The sequence below is a fragment of the Panthera tigris genome, chromosome B3, assembly GCF_018350195.1.
Source record: "Panthera tigris isolate Pti1 chromosome B3, P.tigris_Pti1_mat1.1, whole genome shotgun sequence".
NCBI lineage: Eukaryota > Metazoa > Chordata > Mammalia > Carnivora > Felidae > Panthera > Panthera tigris.
In genome coordinates, this window is record NC_056665.1 from 52,051,620 (window position 1) to 52,073,131 (window position 21,512).

The window sequence follows — 21,512 nt, forward strand, 5'->3', positions numbered from 1 at the left end:
CAAGTACAAAAAGATCGAGATCATACCATGCATATTTTCAGACCACAACACTATCAAACTCGAAATCAACCACAAGAAATTTGGAAAGGTAACAAATACTCAGAGACTAAAGAACATCCTACTAAAGAATAAATGGGCAAACCAAGAAGTTAAAGAGGAAATTAAAAAGTACATGTAAGCCAGTGAAAATAACACCACAGCCCAAAACCTCTGGGATACAGCAAAGGCAGGAAAGTATATAGCAATTCAGGCCTTCCTAAAGAAGGAAGAAAGGCAACCTAACCTTACACCTTAAAGAACTGGAAAAAGAACAGCAAATAAAACCCAAAACATCAGAAGACAGGAAATAACAAAGAGAGCAGAAATCAATGGTCTCGTAACCAAAAAAACAGATCAATGAAACCAGGAGCTGGTTCTTTGAAAGAATTAGCAAAATTGATAAACCACTAGCCAGTTTGATTAAAAAGAAAAAGGAAAGGACCAAATACATAAAATCAAGAATGAAAGAGGAGAGATCACAGACAACACTGCAGAAATAAAACAATAAGAATATTATGAGCAATTATTCACCAGTAAAATGGGCAATCTGGAACAAATGGACAGATTCCTAGAAACATAAACTACCAAAACTGAAATAAGAAGAAATTAAAAATTTGAACAGACCCATAACCAGTAAAGAAATCAAATTAGTAATCAAAAATCTCCCAAAAACAAGAGCCCAGGGCCAGATGGCTTTCCTGGGGAACTCTACCACATTTAAACAAAAGTTAACATCTATTCTTTTGAAGCTTTTGTAAAAAATAGAAATGGAAGGAAAACTTTCAAACTCATTGTATGAAGCCAGCATCACTTTGATTCCAAAACCAGACATAGACCCCACTAAAAAGGAGAACTACAGACCAATTTCCCTCATGAACATGGATGTAAAAATCCTCAACAAGATATTAGCCAACTGGATTCAACAATACATTAAAAGAATTATTCACCAAGACCAAGTGGGATTTATACCTCAGATACAGGGTTGGTTCAATATCCACAAAACAATCAAAGTGATATATCACATCAATAAAAGACAAGAACCACATGATCCTCTCAATAGCTGCAGAAAAAGCATTTGACAAAATACAGCATCCTTTCATGACAAAAACCCTCAAGAAAGTAGGGATAGAAGGATCATACCTCAAGATCATAAAAGCCATATATAAAAGATCCACTGCTAATATTATCCTCAATGGGGAAAAACTGAGAGCTTTCCCCCTAAGACCAGGAACATGACAGGCATGTCCACTCTAGCCACTGTTATTCAACATAGTATTGGAAATCCTAGCCTCAGCAATCTGACAACACAAAGGAATAAAAGGCATACAAATTGGCAAGGAGGAAGTCATACTTTAACTCTTCTCAGACTACATGATACTTTATATGGAAAACCCAAAAGATGCCACCAAAAACTGCTAGAACTGCTCCATGAATTCAACAAAGTCACAGGATATAAAATCAATGCACAGAAATTGGTTGCATTCCTTTACACAAATAATAAAGCAACAGAAAGAAAAATCAAGGAAAATTCCATTATTTTGTATCAAAAACCATAAAATACCTAGGAATAAACCTAACCAAAGAGGTGAAAAATCTATACACTGAAAACTATAGAAAGTTTATCAAAGAAACTGAAGAAGACACACAAAAAAGGAAAAATATTCCATGCTCATGGATTGGAAGAACAAATATTGTTAAAAAGTCAATACTACCCAAAGCAATCTACATATCCAATGCAATGCCTATCAAAATAACACCAGCCTTCCTCACAGAGCCAGAACAAACAATCCTAAAATTTGTATGGAATTAGAAAAGACCCTGAATAGCCAAAGCAATCCTGAATAAGAAAACCAAAGCTGGAGCCATCACAATCCCAGACTTCAAGATGTACTACAAAGCTATAATCACCAAGACAGTATGGTACTGGCACAAAAACAGACACTTAGATCAATGGAACAGAATAGAGAACCCAGAAATGGACCCACAAACGTATGGCCAACTAATCTTTGACAAAACAGGAAAGAATATCCAATGGAATGAAGACAATCTCTTCAAGTGGTGCTGGGAAAACTGGACAGTGACATGCAGAAAAATGAACCTGGCCTACTCTCTTACACCATACACAAAAATAAACTCAAAATGGATCAAAGACCTCAATGTAAGACAGGAAGCCATCAAAATCTTACAGAAAGCAGGCAAAAACCCCTTCAACTTTGGCCACAGCAACTTCTTACTCAACACGTCTCCAGAGGCAAGGGAAGCAAAAGCAAAAATGAACTACTGGGACTTCATCAAAATAAAAAGCTTCTGCACAGTGAAGGAAACAATCAACAAAACAGGTAACCGATGGAATGGCAGAAGATATTTGCAAATGACATATCAGATAAAGGCTTAGTATCCAAAAATCTATGAAGAATTTATCAAACTCAACACCCAAAAACCAAATAATCCAGTGAAGAAATGGGCAAAAGACATGAATAGACACTTCTCCAAAGAAGGCATCCAGATGGCCAACTGACACATGAAAAAAATGCTCCACATCACTCACCATCAGGGAAATACAAATCAAAACCACAATGAGATATCACCTCATACCTGTCTGAATGGCTAAAATAAATAACTCAGGCAAAAACAGATGTTAGCGAGGATGCAGAGAAAGAGGAGTTCTTTTGTACTGCTGGTGGGAATGCAAACTGGTACAACCACTCTGGAAAACAGTATGGAGGTTCCTCAAAAAAAAAAAAAAAAATAGAACTACCCTATGACCCAGCAACTGCACTACTAGGTATTTATCCAAGGGATACAGGTGTGCTGTTTCAAAGGGGCACGTGCAGCCCAATGTTTATAGCAGCACTATCAACAATAGCCAAAGTATGGAAACAGCCCAAATGCCCATCGATAGATGAATGGATAAAGAAAATGTGGTGTATATATACACACACACACACACACACACACACACTCACACACACACACACACACACAATGGAGTATTACTCGACAATCACAAAGAATGAAAGCTTGCCATTTGCAACTACGTGGATGGAACCTGAGGGTATTATGCTAAGCGAAATTAGCCAGTCAGAGAAAGACAAATATCCTATGACTCCACTCAAATGAGGAGTATAAGATACAAAGCAGATGAACATAAGGGAAGAGAAGCAAAAATAATATAAAAACAAGGAAAGGGATAAAACATTAGAGACTCTTAAATACTGAGAACTGAGGGTTGCTGGAGGGAGTTGTGGGTGGGGGGATGGGCTAAATGCGTAAGGGGCATAAGGGAGGACACTTGTTGGGATGAGCACTGGGTGTTATACATAGGGGATGAATTAGTGGAATCTACTCCTGAAATTGTTATAGCACTATGCTAACTAACTTGGATGTAAATTTAAAAATAAATAAAAATTAAAAAAAAATAATATCACTTCAGAAGGTACAGGAACCTCAGGATATTTGGGGGATCCAGAGAAGAGTAATTTACCCAAATCAACAGTAATTCAGGTAAGTCTGATGACAAGAATTTGACTTGGCTTTCAACCTCAAGAGGCTATTAAAAGTTCAATCTAGAGATTCCTTATAAAAAGTTACAATAAAGCAGATTTTAAAGGATCTATATGATCAATCACTATTCTTGCTAAGCTTATGTAAACAATTAGACCAAGTTTGTTAAAATTGGACTTGTTTTACAAACAAATTAGTTTTGATTTGGCTTGCTATTTCTGGAAATAAGGGTGAATTTAGAGAGAAAAACTATGGTTCAATAACATCCTCATGGGTGTTAGATTCTAGTTTTGATTATCCTTAAATTTTTGTTGCTGGTTTAAGCTGTACAACTTGAGGTAAACTTCAGAGAGATTGCCACAATAGCTCTGCTTGTTACTCTGTGGGGATAATAAAAAGGACCCTATTGGCATATGATTATTTAAATAGTTGGACAATGGGATGAACTCAACAGTAGTGTAACTCCACTCTCACCTTGATTAATTCTATATGGCTAGGATAACAAAATCACTCAAAAGTCAGAGTGTACCCTACTCCACGGGCAAACTATGAAATTGTGGAGATGATGGATGGTCACACCTTCCATATAACTGGAGTGGAGAATCCATGCGTAAGGATGCCCTTCTCTCCCTAGACAAGTCCTCTCCCACTTGCCAGCAATCCTCATTATTATGATATTCTTAAGGCTAGACATAAGGCAAAGAGGGCTTCTTGATGGTTTTATCCCTTACCCATATTTATCCCAGGAGCTACCTCTATCGACGTAAAATTATGGGTAGAGACTTTAGCCAAGCATACTGGGGCCACTTCCAACCACACCCAACATGAAGTGATGCACAAATTTGATAAGTGATCCACCAAAATCTAATGGCCATTGATATCCTGACTGCAAGTGACAGAGGAAATTATTGTGCTAAAGTTGAGACTAAATGTTGCATATATATCCCAGATAACTCTGCTAATGTTTTAGCATATATGCACACCATACCTAAATGGCAACTGTTTTCTACAATAGGCACATTACACTGAGCTACAAAACCAACCTTCATGATGAATTTGTGGCTTACTGTCCACATCAAGCATTTCAGGCCTCCCTTGGTGGGTTTCTCCATTACAAGATACAGACTAGCATTATTAGTATCAGTACATAACTGATATAATACATCACCCAATACCAGCACATACCGGGATATTTTCTTGCTGGTGTAATGGAAAATGTTAGATGGGATTCCCCAGGCTATAAAAGGCCTTTGTCTTATCCTCAAACTATCAAAATTTTAACTGAATATGCCAACCCACAGATGGGCTCACAGCAATCACAGACAAGATCCGTGTTCCATTAGTGTGAGCATCTAACATCTATTTTTCTTCCATCAGTAGGTTTACAAAATGCCATGGCACATGGAAGTCCTTGATAAATACACAGTTAAGGCCTTAAATGACTGTCTAAGCAGTACACTATCAAACACTGAAATGACCCATATGCATAAAGTAGTTCTACAAAATAGAATGGCATTAGGTGTGTTTTTTTTTTTTTCTTGAGAGAGAACATGAGTGGGGAAGAGGGGCAGAGGAAGAGAGAGAGAGAGAATCTTAAGCAGACTCCATGCCCAGCACTGAGGCCTTTGCAGCCTGGATCCTACTACCCTGGGATCATGACCTAAGCTGAAATCAAGAGTTGGACACTCAACCAACTGAGCCACGCAGGCACCCCAAGAATGTGTTAACAGTAGCACAAGGAGGAACATGTGCCATTATTAAAACAATGCTGTGTCTACCTTCCAGGTTATAACAAAAATATAATAGGGTGGGATGACTGGGTGGCTCGTTGGTTAAGCATCCGACTCTTGATTTTGGCACAGGTCATGATCTCTCAGTTTGTGAGATCAAGCTCTACATTGGGCATCAGGCTCCAGGCTAATGACATGGAACCTGTTTTGGATTCTCACTCTCCTTTTCTCTGCTCCTTCCACACATACATGCACGTGTATTCTCTCTCAAAATAAATATACTTTAAAATATATATATGTAAAACAGGGCTACTTACTGATATGAATAATCAAATTGGTGCTCTTACAGAGCCTACATTGTCAATGATTGGTTACAGTTCTGGACGGGGTGGACTATGGTCTATGCTAAAGGGTCTTCTCATCGCTTTTATTTTCATTGTAATAATTCCAATGTGTTCTTTCACTTTGTTTTTTCCTATTGTCCAGATATATGCAAGAAGTCCTTGACTCCTTCACCCAGAGGACAGATCACCCTTACTACTGAAATCCCCCACCTCCCCTGCCCCATGTCCCCTCTAGATTCATAGTTACATGTAAGGACATATTGATTGTAGACACTGCAGTATGACTAACCCAATGCCCACTCCCAAATTCCTTCTTCCCTGGACTCCACATTTGGAATTAGAGAAGCTAAATAGTTGCTTTCCCAGGTACCCTTACAGCTGGAAGTGGCCATGTGACAGAGTTCTGGCCAATGGGATGTTACCAAAAGTCTGTAGGATGGTCTGGAAAATCTTGTGCATTCCTTTTTTTTTTTTTTAAATGTTTATTTTTTTGAGACAGAGACAGAGCATGAACAGGGAAGGGTCAGAGAGAGAGGGAGACACAGAATCCGAAACAGGCTCCAGGCTCCGAACTGTCGGCACAGAGCCTGACGTGGGGCTCCAACTCACAGACCACGAGATCATGACTCGAGCCGAAGTCGGACGCTCAACGGACTGAGCCACCCAGGCGCCCCTTGTGCATTCCTATCACGGCACATACAATGCTAACATGGCCCTTTCTTCCTTCTCCCTGACTTGAATATGAGTTCATATGGATGAATATGGAGCTATAAATAGTTATCTAGAACTCATGACAAAATGGCAAAACAATTATAGATGTTATCCATAATATTATGTCGTCACTGAACCAATTCCAGATGTATGTCTCATGAATTTTTGTTACATGAGAAAAAGTAATCTCTACTTTTTAAGCTTCTGTAAGTTAGTTTTTCTGTTACTTGCAGACAAATTTATTCCTGATAGATTCCTGCTCACTGTAGATGCTTGATAAATATTTGTCTGGATCAATTTTATACAAGGTATGAGAGATTTGAGCCTGTGGATGTCAGATGTAAAATTCTCTCCTCTCCAATGGACAAAACTAAAAAAAAAAGGAAAGCATCCAGGTCTCAATGTCTTCAGAACATCTATAGAAAAAGGTTAGGAGACAGGAAGAACTTTTCCTCAAAGTAGGCAGAGAGGGGCATCTGGGTGGCTCATTTGGTTAAGCATGTGAGTTTGGCTCAGGTCATAATCTCACATATGTAAGTTCGAGCCCTGCTTCGGGTGAGCTGGAGCCCCACTTGCAGTGACCCTGCTTCTCCCTTGCTCTCGCTCTCTCTCTCTCTCTCTCTCTCTGCCCCTTGCTCACTTATGCCCTCTCCCTCTCAAAAAAAATTTAAAAAGGAGCAGAGAAAGATACCAGAGGAGTTTGGGGACAATGACAAGAGATCAATGTCATGGCAGGGAAAGAGCATGTAAAACCCCACCGCACCCAAAACCATATTTTCTCTTCACAGACTTAGAGAGTCACAGTATTTGGATAATAGGGATGGCATTTGTTAAGCAGCAAGGAGGAAAAAGACCTAAAAGGTCTTCCAGAGGAACACTTTATCTAAAATGCAGTCCTATCCATTTGTGCTTTTTGCCTGTTATATGTGTTGAACCAAAGTAATAGTCTGTAATGTGTGCTCCCAGGGTATGCCATCCAGTGTTTTAGCAGAGAGAAAAAGAATGGCAGAAAAAATAAACCTTATTTCATTCTAAAAACCAGACATTAAAGTATTCTAGAAACAAATGTTTTTCAGCATGATTGTATGTTTCCATTACCCAAGATATCAAAGAGCTAAAGCAAGAGTAAATTTGATTTAAAAGATATGTATGGGCCCAGAAAAGGCCCAGTTTGGCTATGAAATTGGTTTCCTGCTGACAAGTCAGTCAGGGGTCAGAGAAAGCGGGGCCATCATCTGCCACAGGATTTTCCTGTACCATTAGAAACTGGAGTGTCCCCCCCACCCCCCCGGAGACAGACCATTTCTCAGAAATGAGTCTTCAGGAGAAAGAAGTTGGCTTTACTGTGGTTTGACAGCTCTGACCACAGTTTTTACCACAGCTATTTTTATTTTTAAAGCTGCTTTCCAGTAACTGTGAGTAGACCTCAAAGCTGGCAGCTGTCTAGGAGGTTTTCTACCAGAGTCCCTTCGGCTGAGGCCCAGGGCCTGCTCCACAAGGAGATGGAAGGTGGGGGTGGGATGGATAAAAGAGGGGGACAAAGGATGGCAAATGACATTGTAGGGAGGGAGAGGGTGGGTTCCTCGTGAGCTCAGGGCAGCCGGGTGACCTGGAGCCGGCTGAGCCACAGCATGGGGTTTGCCAGCATCTACACTGCCTGCTGCGGGCACTCTGATAAAATCCTCCTCTCCACCTGTGTCCCAGCACACCTCCCTCAAGGGCACTGAACAGATGAGTTTGGAGAACAGTAACTCTTAGTAGCCCTGGCTCCTTGGATGAAGAAGTACCCTCCTTCATCTGGGTCACTTAGCTCCCCTAGGCTGCTGTTTCCGAGGGCCCCCTTGCGGTGAGGCCGGGTAATGACCTGCCCTAGGATCCCTGTATATGCAGAGGCAGGAAGATTGCCTTACTTCTAGACTCACAGAATTGGTCTTCTGGGGCCCAGGGTGGTCGGTTTACCCCGCGTCTGCTCCCAGAGGAGAGAATAGGGAGTTCAGAGGTGCACATGTCCCACGATTGCCAGTATGGTTCCTCTGGCTTTTTCTGTTGAACCGTTCTCTCTCAATCGTTGCTCTTTACTTGTTAAAGCTAGTTTTTCGACTATTTATGCATTTAACTCTACGTACAATTCGGTCTCTGCAATTTTTTTACACCTTGGTCCTTTTTATACTCAAAGTTTTGAAACTCCCACCCTAAATAACAACTTGTCTTTAAAATATATTTACAATAAGAGTAGGATATGTGAGTAGTTTATACTACTGCAGCTCTGTGTAGCCATTTCGCATTACAATTATGATTCTACAACTCCCGGATAGAAACTGGCACAGTCACTTTTTATTTTATTATTTTTAGATTTTTCTTATGGACAATTCCAAAAATACAAATTTAGAGGAAATGACATAATAAATCGTCACATACCCAATACCCTTATATCCTATCTCTTCACATAAGCAAATCCCAGCCTCTCCATACAAGCTCCTCAGTTCTTTGACACGAATATGCCATAGTGGTCTTTACATGGTCTTGCTTTCGAGTATGACAAAAGGTCCCAGATTCGTCCTGTACTTTTGCTGTCCCAATGGAATCAGCCATTTCCTTTAAATAAATAGTATTTAGGGGCACCTGGCTGGCTCAGTCAGTTGAGCATCCGACTTCAGGTCAGGTCCTGATCTCTCAGTCCGTAAGTTTGAGCCCCACGTCAGGCTGTGTGCTGACAGCTCAGAGCCTGGAGCCTGTTTTGGATTCTTGTCTCCCTATCTTTCTGCCCCTCCCCCGCTCATTCTCTCTCTCTCTCTCTCTCTCTCTCTCTCTCTCTCTCTCTCTCTCAAAAATAAATACACATTAAAAATTTTAGATAGATAGATAGATAGATAGATAGATAGATAGATAGATAGTATTTAGAGACCCCAATCTGGGCTCTCAGGTTGCTATTGCTCCTGAGCTGGTCACTGTTTCTAGATTACAATGCCTACTTTGGCGTTCTTTGCAGGCTCTTTTAAATAGGTGGACTCACATAACTACACTAGCCCGCACTTGGCATTGACTTCACCTAGAATAAGAATTGAAGCACAGGAAACCCAGCATACCAGCCAGGCAGTGGCAGCAATCTCTCTAGGCACTACACTCTCTGCCCCCATTGGAGGAGGTCATCGAGAGGGTGTGGACTGCTGGCTGACCCCGGTCTATGAGCTAGACCGGGGAAATCAGAGGTTCCTCACCACCACCCATCCCCTTCATCCGCCTACCCCGTTCCCCCACCTCACCCCAGTCCTTGGAATGTACACTCTGCCTACCTTTCCCACAATGGGAGCGATTCCAAGGATGTACCCTTGAGAGAGCAAGGTGTTATGGAGACCATCTGGACTGTGCATGTAACTGAACCCAATTAAGGCCACTGTACAAACTTTTAAGATTCTGGCTGGCAGAGATGTGCTCATCTTGCAGCCACACAAGACAGGCCTCATAAGTAAGTTCCCTTGCTTATTAAACTTGCCACCTACTGACCTGGAGTGATTTGCCTCTTTCTTCAGTCTCTCCTTGCCCTCCATGTACAGGGTCCAGATTGCAAACCAACACCCCCATCCCCATCCCCATTCCCACCGTGAGGTTGAGAGCTAAAATGCAGGAGGCCCAGTTAAGCCTCAATTTCAGATAAACAATGAATAAAACCCTCCTATTCCAATCGAGAGCCGATATCTCTAGTAACAATGTTATGGGACTAGCTTGCTTCCACGTCCCCACAGTGGACTTGTCCAGCTCCAAGTCATAATTCTCAGGGAACTACCAAACCATAGCTTCTCACCAGGTCTTTCTAATTCACTCACTGTCCTCACTATCCAGATACATTGGGCCAGTTTTACCACAAGCAATGTTGCCTAACACAGCTGACATCCCACCCTTAGCAGATTCCCAGGAGAACAGAGCTATAGAAAATAAACTCCATGGAGAATTGGAAATAAATTTTTTAAAGATTTTATAAAGTAATCTCTACACCTAATGTGGTTCTTGAACTTACAACCCCCAAGATCAAGACTTGCATGCTGTATCGACTCAGCCAGCCAGGCGCCCCAAGAAATAATTTTTTTTTAGCCCTTTATATATACAGAGCTAGGACAATGTACAGATAGACAGGTAATAGATGATGGATGATAGATAGTGTAAAGGAAAGACTCAGTTTTCCCCCTGTGGAGAGAAAGCCCAGTTCTTCCTTACTATATCTTTCTCTCCTTAAGTCTTCTTTATTACTCATACAAAACACTTCACTCCTGACATTTCCCCATACCATGCAATTCTTTGCAACACCAACTGGGTGTCACACAATTCAACTCAATTCTGACACGATCTACCTGATGATAGTGTCAGATCCTACAGGTTAAGGGCTCAGTCCCATAAGATTGTCTTCCCACCCCATACACATATGCACACACACTTTAATGCCAGTCACAAGCCCAGGTTGGTTATCACCTCCTGACCAACGTCAGGGTTGGTTCCAATAAGCTATAGATTATAGGTTCCAATGACCTCCTCCTTAGATTCAGTTAATGTGCTACAGCATCTCAGAGAAACATTTTACTTACTAGATCACCAGTTTATTATGAAAGGATATAACTCAGGCACAGCCAGATGGAAGAGATACTAATGCTGTAATGGGGAAGGGGTGGGGAGTTTCTGTGTCCTCTTGGAATGTTCCATCGCCCCACCTCTCCACATGGTGGAGATCCCCATTCTTTTGGGGTTTTATGGAGGCTTCCTTGCATAGGCATCATTGATTAAATCATTGGTCATTGTGATTAATTCGACACCTAGCTCCTCTCCCCTCTCCTAAAGTCAGGGGAGTGGGCCTAAAAGTTCCAACCCCCTTATCACGGTTGGTTACCCTGGGCCCCATCCTTTGGTGGAGTCCAAAAGTCACTCCATTAACCTAACACAACATTAAAAGACACCTTTAACCCTCTTACCACTTAGGAAATCTCAAGGGCTCAAGGAGCTCTTTGACAGAAATGGGGATGAAGACCAAAAAGCTATTTCTTATAAATCACAATAGCAGAGAGAGAGAGAGAGAGAATTTGTAGATAGAGATTGATATGGATAAATACGGATAAATAAAACACATTATGGGTTCATATTGATACTTCCAATTCCAATACAGGATTATAAGGCGGTTATTTAACTATATTCTTTACTTCTACCTTTCTCTCATGCTAAAAACCCCAGTTCTCAACACACAAATATTCATTTTACTCTTTCACACAATATATACCCAACAGTCTTGAGATAAGAGTACCAATGCTATTACTAACAATATGATTACTGAAAACAGTGTAGGATTTTCTTGCAGTTCTTTTTGTTCTTAGAGATATACAATCAAATAACTATTTATTTTTTTATTGTTTATTTATTTTTGAGAGAGAGAGAGTGCCAGAGCACAAGCATGGGAGGGGCAGCGAGGGAAACAGCATCAGAAGCAGGCTCCAGACTTTGAGCTGTCAGCACAGAGCCTGACCCAGGGCTCAAACTCACAAACTGTGAGATCATGATCTGAGCTGAAGTTGGACGCTCAACCAATTGAGCCACCCAGGAGCCCCTCAAATAACTGTTTTAAGTCACTAGAAAGAGATCTTCTTTATATGGTTATAAGAACTATGACTGATACAACGTTCATGTTGCTTTTATTTATTTAAGGATTTTTTTAAATGTTCTTTACATATATAAACATTTCCATCGCTCTCAAGTCAAATCTACAAAGTTTGTTCAGAGAATTCTAGCTTCTATCCCTGACCCTTTGGCCCTATCTCTTTCTTTTCCCATAGGTAAACATTTATTTTTACTTTACAGTTTACCTTGTGATTGTTTACTATAGTTTTGGTCCCCCTCTTAGGAAAAGAGTGGTATATTATAGAATTCTCTACTTTGTTTTTTTTTTTCAAATTTGATTTCTAGTATTACAGCTTTATTGAGATATAGTTCACCATTCACCCATTTCAAGCGTACAACTCAATTATTATTTAGTATATTCAGAGAGTTGTACAACCACAATTAATTTTAGAACATTTTCATTCCTCCAAAAAGAAACCATGTATTCATTAGCTGTCACTCTCCATTTTCCCCAACTTCTCAACCCCAGCTCTAAACAACCACTAATCTACTTCCTCTATCTTTGGAATTGTCCGCTGTAGATATTTCATATAAATTAAGTCATACAGTATGTGACCTTTTGTGTCTGGCCCCTTTTACCTAGCATAATATTTTCAAGGTTTATCCATAATGTAGCATATATCAGTATTTCATTTCTTTTTGTTGCTGAGTAATACTCCATTATAGGAATATACCACACTTTATCCCCTTTACCTTGCTTTTTCCATTTAATATATTCTGGAGGTCGCTCTACGGTATTAAACCAAGTTATTTATTTATCATTAGCACACTCTTGGTGCAGAATTGCCATAGTTTATTCAGTAAGTCCCCTATTGATGGATATGTGGGTTGTTTCTACTCTTTTATAAATAGTAGTGCAAAAATCTTTCATGCTTATATCTCTCTGGGGGGCAACAGAAAGCTGATTTATGCCTTGCTATGTCCTCAAGTTTCCTCACCTATACAATGACAATAAATGGGTTGACCTCAGTAGCTGTTAAGGAGCCTTTGAGCTTCAAAGATCTCTGATCCAGGAAGAATGACATTAGCATTCTTTGGGGTTCTGGGGGCCTTAATGGTGACTCCTTTCTATGGCAAGCTCTAACTATATAACCTTCATTTGTTCTCATTTGGGGAGTCTTTATTTATTTCCACAGAATCAATGGGAGCATTTTTATGCTAAGGAATCCCATGAGTTTAAGGGTCAGGGACAGTTGTCACACCTTCACTCCTTCCCCTGAGGAGCAGATACTTGCTTTTGTGCAAATATCCAAAGGTCTGTGGAATATTGGTGGCAATCTCCACTGCTTTCCTTTAGACAGAGCCCCGACCTCGAAAATGGGTGTTTTCTGGCACTGGCACCCACTGAGCCCAGGAAAGGCAAGCTCACTGTTGTCTAGCAGACATGGCAAAGGCAGGGTAAGACGCCCGGAAAAAAACAGAATGAGCATCACCCAGGGAAGGAGAGCCAGTGATGTGACAGCCTAGCACATTCCCTTGTTGATAGAGTCAATCAAGAGGGGGCTGGCCTGTAGCTCTCTCCCTGATCCCCAAGACTCTGGGATTGTCCCCTCAGATGCTGACAAGGCCAGGCAAGAAATTAAGTAAGTGATGTGAGCCAGGAAATGCATGAATTATTTAAAAGGGGCAGTCCCCCTGCCCCCGATTTTTGCCAGGTGGGAACACCTATATCCTCTGTTGTTGTTTTCAAGAAAAGTTGGAAATCGAGATTTTTATATGAAATTTTCTGACTTGTTCCCAAGCCTTACAAATGTGTTTGGAAGTTGTATCCAAACCTCTCTGTAAAAACAGAAAATTAAGGGAACTGACCCAACTGAGGATTTGACTCAGCAAACCCATGAGGGTGTGTCCAAGTTCATGGCCCCTCCCACAACCAGAAGCACACCTGTGGCTTAGGAAGGCGGATTCTCCCACCTGCCTACCCACCATCATTCAGTCTTCAATAGCTTAAGAGGACACTCCTGGAGCTACAGCCTGATGCGACTTTGCTTTCTCATTTTTACAAAGGAGAGAATAAAGTCAATGACAGTGGCACTGAGCTGTAATCTACAAAGGGCAATGCACATGGGAAGTGTCATCAAGCCTGAACAGTTCTAAAGTGTGTGTTAAAATAATTGAACTGAATCACCTCTGTGGTATCTCATTAAAATTTGGATATAGAGAGTAGATACCATTTTTTTGAAAGATAAAAAGAAATTTGAAAAAACAAAGATTAAAAATATTATAAGGCGACAATAATCAAAACAGTATAGTACTAATGCTGTAACAAACTAACAAACCAATGGCTACCCCAAGAATAAATCCTAATATACTTAAATACTTTATAAATGATAATGAAATTAATCAATTAGAAAGGCATTAATTTTTTGAGAAATGTTATTGGAAACTTAATCTTTGCGGGGGGGGGGGGAGTCAGCTGAGATATCCACCTTATATTATACACTAAGATCAATTTAAGAATTTTTAAACTGTGATCACAAAAAAAACCTTTCTCTTCATTTACAACTTTCTGAGCATAAAAGCAGTGTAATACATACCAAAGAAAAGTGCTGATAGATCTAAGTACAAAAAGAACTTTTTTAACTCCTAGATTTTTTTAAAGCTGTAATTAAAAGTAAAACAACAATCTGGGCAAATTATGAGTGACAAATATAATAAAGAGTGATACCTAAAGACATAAATATTATCATCAATATTAAATACAAAGTGCTCATATGGTTCAATAAAAAACCAAATCCCTGAGCACCTGGGTGGCTCAGTCAGTTGAGCTTCTCGGACTTTGGCTCAAGTCATGATTTCACAGTTCGTGAGTTTGAGCCCGGTATCAGGCTCTGTGCTGATACCAGTGACCCTGCTTTAGATTGCTTATTCCCCCCCGCCTCTCTGCCCCTCCCCTGCTTGCTCTCTCTCTCTCTCAAAAATAAACTTAAAAAAAAAGAAATAATAAAATTTCTTAAGAGGTTAAAGGAGATGTGTTGAAAAACAAAATAAGGGGCGCCTGGGTGGCTCAGTGGGTTAAGCGGCTGACTTTGGCTCAGGTCATGATCTCGCGGTCTGTGGGTTCAAGCCCCGTGTCAGGCTCTGTGCTGATAGCTCAGAGCCTGGAGCCTGTTTCAGATGCTGTGTCTCCCTCTCGCTGACCCTCCCCCGTTCATGCTCTGTCTCTCTCTGTCTCAAAAAAAATAAGTAAACGTTAAAAAAAAATTTTTTTTTAATAAAAAGAAAAACAAAATAAGAGCAGGCTAAGAGAGACACAAAGAAGGCCTAGGGTTTAGCCACACTGATAGCAAGAGGAATAATACATCTATGTACAAAAGACAGGAGTATATCTATGACCTCACCTGTTAAATATATATTCTAACACCCATATGATATATCTATCCTTATGTAGATTCTTTACATAGCTCATATATCAAAAAGAAAAAACAAAGAAAACGTCAACAGGGGCTATCTGTGGAGGATGGGATTGTGGTGATGGTTTTTTATATTATCTCTTTTTATAGTTTCCTGTATTTGCTAACATGAGTAGGCCCAGTTTCATCATCAGGAATAAAACAATACATGATATTACATGTTTTAAAAAGCACAGCTCCTCTACCCATTCACCCCAAGAAGGGTTTTCTGAAGGGAGCAAGGTTTCAAGGTGTTGAGGGGTCTGACCTTTCTGAAGACACAGCGTTCTTCCACAAGAGGGCGCCGGACCTTCAAGGAAGGAGGCAAGCGGAGTCCTGAGTTTGGGGTCGGATTTTAAGGAAGCCACGCGGAAAGCGTAAATCTTGCATATCTCCACCTCCACGCCTAGGAACCACGCACAGAGTGCCTCAAAAGCTTCTGGCACTCTAAGGCCTGCCTCCTTGGTCACTAATAACTTAAAGTCTGCTTTCCCCGAAATCAGTACATACAGGTTCGCAAGACCCGGGCTCGTGCAAGTGCAAGTCGGAAGAGCACGCTCCTTGCCCTGGGGGTGTTACTAACCAAATGTAGGAGTGCTGACGTCTCTGACTCCATCAGTGGCTCTCCCGGCCCGCACAGTGACCTACCTCGAGGGCTACATGTTCCGGCCGGGGGGAGGTTAACGTATGCCTTGATCCGAGCGAGGAAAGGCTTGCTCTGCTCGGGCCGAGTGGCCCACAGAAGGCTCCACTTTAGATAACCAGTAGAGACGGCTGGCGCACAGATGGTGCCACTTTAGATAACTACCCAGTAACCGCACCACCCTGCCCCTCACTCCGTAACAACTGGGGATTAAGGTCCGTTGAGGGATTAGCGGGGAAAGAATAGCTGCATCGTGTCCTGGATCCTGCGCCTGCCATTGTCAGTAAATTACCCTAAAACTCTGTGTAAATGGCATGGAGTAGCTTGTATTGTTTTTCAGTCTCAAAGTGTCTTCTCAGTTGAGGGTACTTTACTGACCTCCTCCACCTTCTGACACCAAACCCCAGAGAACGAACTCCGTCACATTTTCACGGGAGTAATCGCTGGGAGAGAAAAGGAGGACTGACTGGAGAGCAAGGGAGAATGTGGCTGAGATCAGTCAATGCAGAAGCAAATGTGAATCAGCGGGGTGCTCTCCCATGCTGGAAAAAGAGGTGCAGAGAGACGGGATAGGCCCCCAGGGAGGAAGGAGGCCCCCCCCCCCCCAGGCAGGTGGAGAGGGCAAGAGAGGCAGAGGCACGGGTAACGCTGTGAAAAGCCTCTGACCTGGAGGGTGCTGGGGATTTTGCAACCTAATGACCCCTGAGTTATCAGAAATTGTATTCCTGACCTCAATCTCTTAGCAAACCTGACCTCCATGAAACCAAAGAGCAAAGAGATCATCTGTAGCTCAAGGCACTGACGCACTGGGTCTGTTGCTGCCTGCCAATTTGGCTTGCAGGTGTTTACTTACCTGGTCAGGGGAGAAGCTGCATGCGCCCCCGCTTCCATCACCAAGGCTTCCTTTCCAGCTTGCTCAGAAACATAGTGCTGCACGTCCGGCCAGAAGCAGACAAAGAGGAAATGTGCCTTACTCATCCCAGCATGTGATGGGATGGGAAAAAAAAGAGGCCCACGCAGCCCAACCTGGGGGTCAGGGAAGGCTTTCTGGCTGAGATGATACTAGAACGAGTGGGGAAGGACATAGGGGAGTTTGAGAGGAGGAAAGGGTTGCAGGCCGAGGGAACTACAGGGATGAGAGAGCATGTGGCCTGCGTCCGTGGGAGCAGCTGGGTGCAAACACATGAAACTGGTGAGAGGCAATGCTGGAGCAGAGGCTGCTTTATTTGGAGGGCGCTGGGAAGCCTTGAGGGCTTTAAACAGTGGAGCTACCTGATCATTGACAGCTGGCAGAAGTCACTGATGTGCTTTGTGTTGCCAAGTCCCCTGGGCGCATTTCAGCCCACACCTTAGGAGAACACTCTCCCGGTAGTACTGGGTACCACTGCCTTCTCCCTCTACCCTGGAGCAATCTCATGTCTTCTCAGTCTCCAAGTTCTCCTGATTTTTCCATCTGCCTCACTAGTCACTTTTTCCAGCTCCCAGACTGGCTGTTTCTCCCCTGCCTGGCCTCCGAGAGGTGTTCTTCAAGGCCCTGCTTACTTCCTTCTCCCCATCCGCTCTTGCTCTCAGCCACCCCATTATTCCCATGGCATCACATACACCTACATGATAGTATCAGGAGAGAGGGGAGGATCCAGAGTCCAGGGTCATAGCTCCTGCCGTCCTAGCTCAGTGAGCATGTTCCTGCTGAGTCATGAGCAATTGTGGGATGAGTCAGGGCGGAGAGGTCAGAATGGGGAGTTCGGGAATAAGCAGAGGCATGTAGTAGAGAAGGAGAGTTGCTGATTCGTATAGTCAGTGTCCTGGACCTGAAAGAAAGCAGAGAACAGGGCTCTCACTATCCCAAGTGTTGAGGGAGTGGTGGACACTGATGTGCAATAAAAGACCAAGTGGGGGTTCTGAGAAGAATGTGAATGCAGGGAGATGCAGCAAAGATGCATAGGCCCAACAGGGCTAGCTGACTCCAAAATCCAGGAAGTCACTGGAGACTGGGATCTAGGCCACAAGAGCAAGACTAGCATATTAAGTGGTGGCCTCTGGCCTAGCATGGATCGCTGCTGCCTTGTGGGCAGGCAGGCATCCAAGGGCGTGCTCTCAGCCTTGGAGACAAAGGCTCAAGGGTGTTGGTGGGCCCTGTGTGCATTCCAGACCACAGTGACATATTCATGGTGAGGCAGGGAAGTCATAAGCTATTCCTGGTCCCTTCTGTTTTCCAACCTCACATGCCCATAGGACAGAGAATTTCTCAAAGCTCCGACATTACAGCCACTGATAAAGCAAATTTGTTTCATGCTTCATCAAGACTAAAGTTGCAATTGAGATCCAAAATGTTCTAAAGAAGTTTTTGTGGCATTTACAATTGGGTAGAATATTCAGTAAATGGTGTTAGAGCAATTGGCTTTCTATTTAGAAAAAATTAAGTTAGAGTCCCACCTTAACATCACACACAAAAATAAATCTGATAATTAGTAATTAATTTTAAAGTGTATTTATTTATTTGGGGGGGAGAGAGAGGGGCAGAGAAAGAAGGAGAGAGAGAATCCTAAGCAGGCTCTGTGATCACTGCAGAGCCTGACACAGGGCTAGGTCCCGGGGCTCGGTCCCATGAACTGTGAGATCGTGACCTGAGCCAAAATCTAGAGTCTGACTCTTAACCAACTGAGTCACCCAGGTGCCCCAGTCATTTATTTTAAAACTTTCCACAACAAAAAGCTTAGGCCCAAATGACTTAACTGGTTAATTCTACCAAACATTCAGACAAGATCAGGCACGTTCAAGGTGGTATGGCCATAGACTCCACCAAACACTCAAAGAACAAATACCAATCCTTTCCAAACTCTTCCAAAAAATAGAAGAGGAAAGAATATTTTCCAAGTAAATTTATGAAAAGACAATCCACAAAATGGGAGAAATTATTTGCAAATAATCTATCTTAAGGGAGTTGTATCTAGAATATGTAAAGAACTTTTACAACTCAATAATAATAATAATAATAATAATAAACACAACTTAAAAATAGGCCAAGGATTGGGCACCTGGGTGGCTCAGTCAGTTAAGCATTTGACTTTGGCTCAGGTCATGATCTCACAGTTCATGAGTTTGAGTCCCACATCAGGTGAGCTTGAGCCCTGCTTTGGGTGAGCCTCGCTTCTCTCTTTCTCTCTCTCTTTCTCTGTCTCTCTCCCTCTTCCTCTCTCTTTCTCTGCCCCTCATGGGATTCCCTCTCTCTCTTTCTCTCTCTTTGCCCTTCACTCACTTGTCCCCTATCTCTCTCTCTCTCTCAAAAAAAAAAAAAAAAAAAAAAGGCAAAGGATTTAGGTAGACATTTGTCCAGTGAAGATGTACAAATAGCCAAGATAGGCATGAAAATTTCTCAATATCATTACTTGTTAGAAAATTAAAAATCAAAATCACAAGGAGATACCACTTCATACTTACTAGGATGGTTATAATAATTATTTTTAAAAACAGGCAATACTAAGTATCATCAAGGATGTGGAGAAATTGGAACCATCATACATTGTTGGTGGTAGTGCAAAATGGTGGAGCCACTGTGGAAAAGAATTTACTGTTCCTCAAAAAGTTACACAGAGAGTTACCATATGATCCAGAAGTTCTACTCCTCTGTAGATATCCAAGAGAACTGAAAACACACTTCCACACCAAAACAGTATGCAGCATCATTCCAAATAGCCAAAAGTGAAAACAAACCAAATGCCTACCAAGTGATCAAAGGATAAACAAATTGTAGTATATCTTCTTATTCAAGAAAAGAAGAAAATGAGGTACTCTACCTGCTACACCATGTTAAAGCATTTTGTTAAATGAGGGGTACCTAAGTGTTTCTGTTGGTTAAGCATCTGATTCTTGATTTCTGCCCAGGTCATGACCTCATGGTTTGTGGGTTCAAGTCCCACCGTGGGGCTCTGTGCTGACAGTGGGGAGCCCGCCTAGGATTCTCTCTCTGACCCTCCCTCACTGTCTCTCTCAAAATATATAAATAAGCTTAAAAAAAAACCCATGTTGTTAAATGAAACATAACGTAAAACATTATGCTAAATGAAAGAAATCATTCACAAAAGATGACATATTGCGTGAATCCATTATATGAAATGTGCTGAATAGGCAAATCTAGACAGACAGGCATAGATTAGTGTTTGCAGGGGAATGGAGAAGGGGTGGACACTGGGGAGTGACTGCTAACAGGAACCTGGTTTCTTTAGGGGAAATGAAATGTTCTGGAATTAAGAGGGTGGCGATGGTTGCACAACCCTGTGAATATAGTACAAAGCATTTCATGGTATATTTTAAAAAGGGTGAATTGTATGGTATGTAAATTCTATTAAGCTACTGAACAGATAAATAAATCTGAGGTAGGTCAAATATACAAATGTAAAATAAGCCTTAAAAATTAAAGAAAATAAAGAAGACCGTTCAATAATCTTGGTGCAAGGAAGGCCATTTCAAGTCTGATACAAAACTCAGAATATATAAAGGACAATGTTGCGGCGCCTGCTGGCTCAGTCAGTGGAGCATGTGGAACATGCGACTCTTGATCTCGGGGTCATGAGTTTGAGCCCCACATTGGGCAGAGAGATTACTTAAATATAGCAGACTTAAAATATTGGGGGTTTTTTCCCCATTTTTGTTTTGTTTTGAGAGAGAGGGAGAGCGTGGTAGCAGGGCAAAGAGAGGGGGAGAGAGAGAGAATCACAGTCTCCGTATTGTCAGCGCAGAGCCTGATATAGGGGCCAGAACCCACGAACCATAAGGTCATGACCTGAGCCGAAGTCAAGAGTTGGATGCTTAACCTACTGAGCCACCCAGGCACCCCCAAAACTTTGTTTTAAATAAATAAAGGATAATGTTAACAGATTGAGTACATTGAAAAACAACCTTCAATGAAAAAAGAGACTATAAATTTTAAATATATATATACGATATAAATGTATATAAATCAGGAAAAACTTTTGCAACATGTATAATATATTTAGAGAATGATCTTTAAAATCATTATGAAAATGATGAACCTCCCAATGATATGCAGCACGGGACAGAGTGAGGGGAAAGGGGCACTTGTATGGAGAAATTTCACAGTGAGTGAACATTGGTGAGGTCTTTTGGAAGGCAATTTGGTATCCAGGAGTGATCTGCAAAACACTGCTGAAATTTGGGCAAGTTACTTATTTTCTCTCCTTAGGTATCCTTAATTTGAGGATGGGGATAATAAATCTACTCTACTTGACTTTATACAGTTGTTATGAAACTCACAAGCTATAGAAGTATGTTCTAAAAATCAGTAAATACTATACACAAGTCAGAGAATTGTGATGATGGAGTAGACGTATAGATTGTCTTGATGAGCTCAACAAGAGACAAGCTGGTGGAACTTATGCCTGGAGGACCCCAGTGGATCCAGTTGGACAAGCAGCACCCTTCAGAATGGTTGAAAGGTGAATAAAAAATAAGAAGAATGAGATAGTTGATTACC

The 21,512-nt window shown here is 41.7% G+C and overlaps 1 protein-coding gene and 1 long non-coding RNA gene across 2 annotated transcripts in view; one reads left to right on the forward strand and one right to left on the reverse strand.

Moving 5' to 3' along the window:
- The window catches only part of LOC122239469, a 31,021-nt gene extending 13,196 nt beyond the window's left edge, over positions 1 to 17,825 (reverse strand). Inside the window, exons 1-2 of the long non-coding RNA XR_006218629.1 lie at positions 17,627 to 17,825; positions 16,872 to 16,948 (exon numbers count right to left, since the gene is read on the reverse strand). This is a non-coding gene — a long non-coding RNA (uncharacterized LOC122239469). The remainder of the gene's footprint in view (positions 1 to 16,871; positions 16,949 to 17,626) is intronic.
- Positions 1 to 21,512, forward strand: part of BCL2L10 (BCL2 like 10) — an 81,678-nt gene that overhangs the window by 37,980 nt on the left and 22,186 nt on the right. The window lies entirely within an intron of this gene.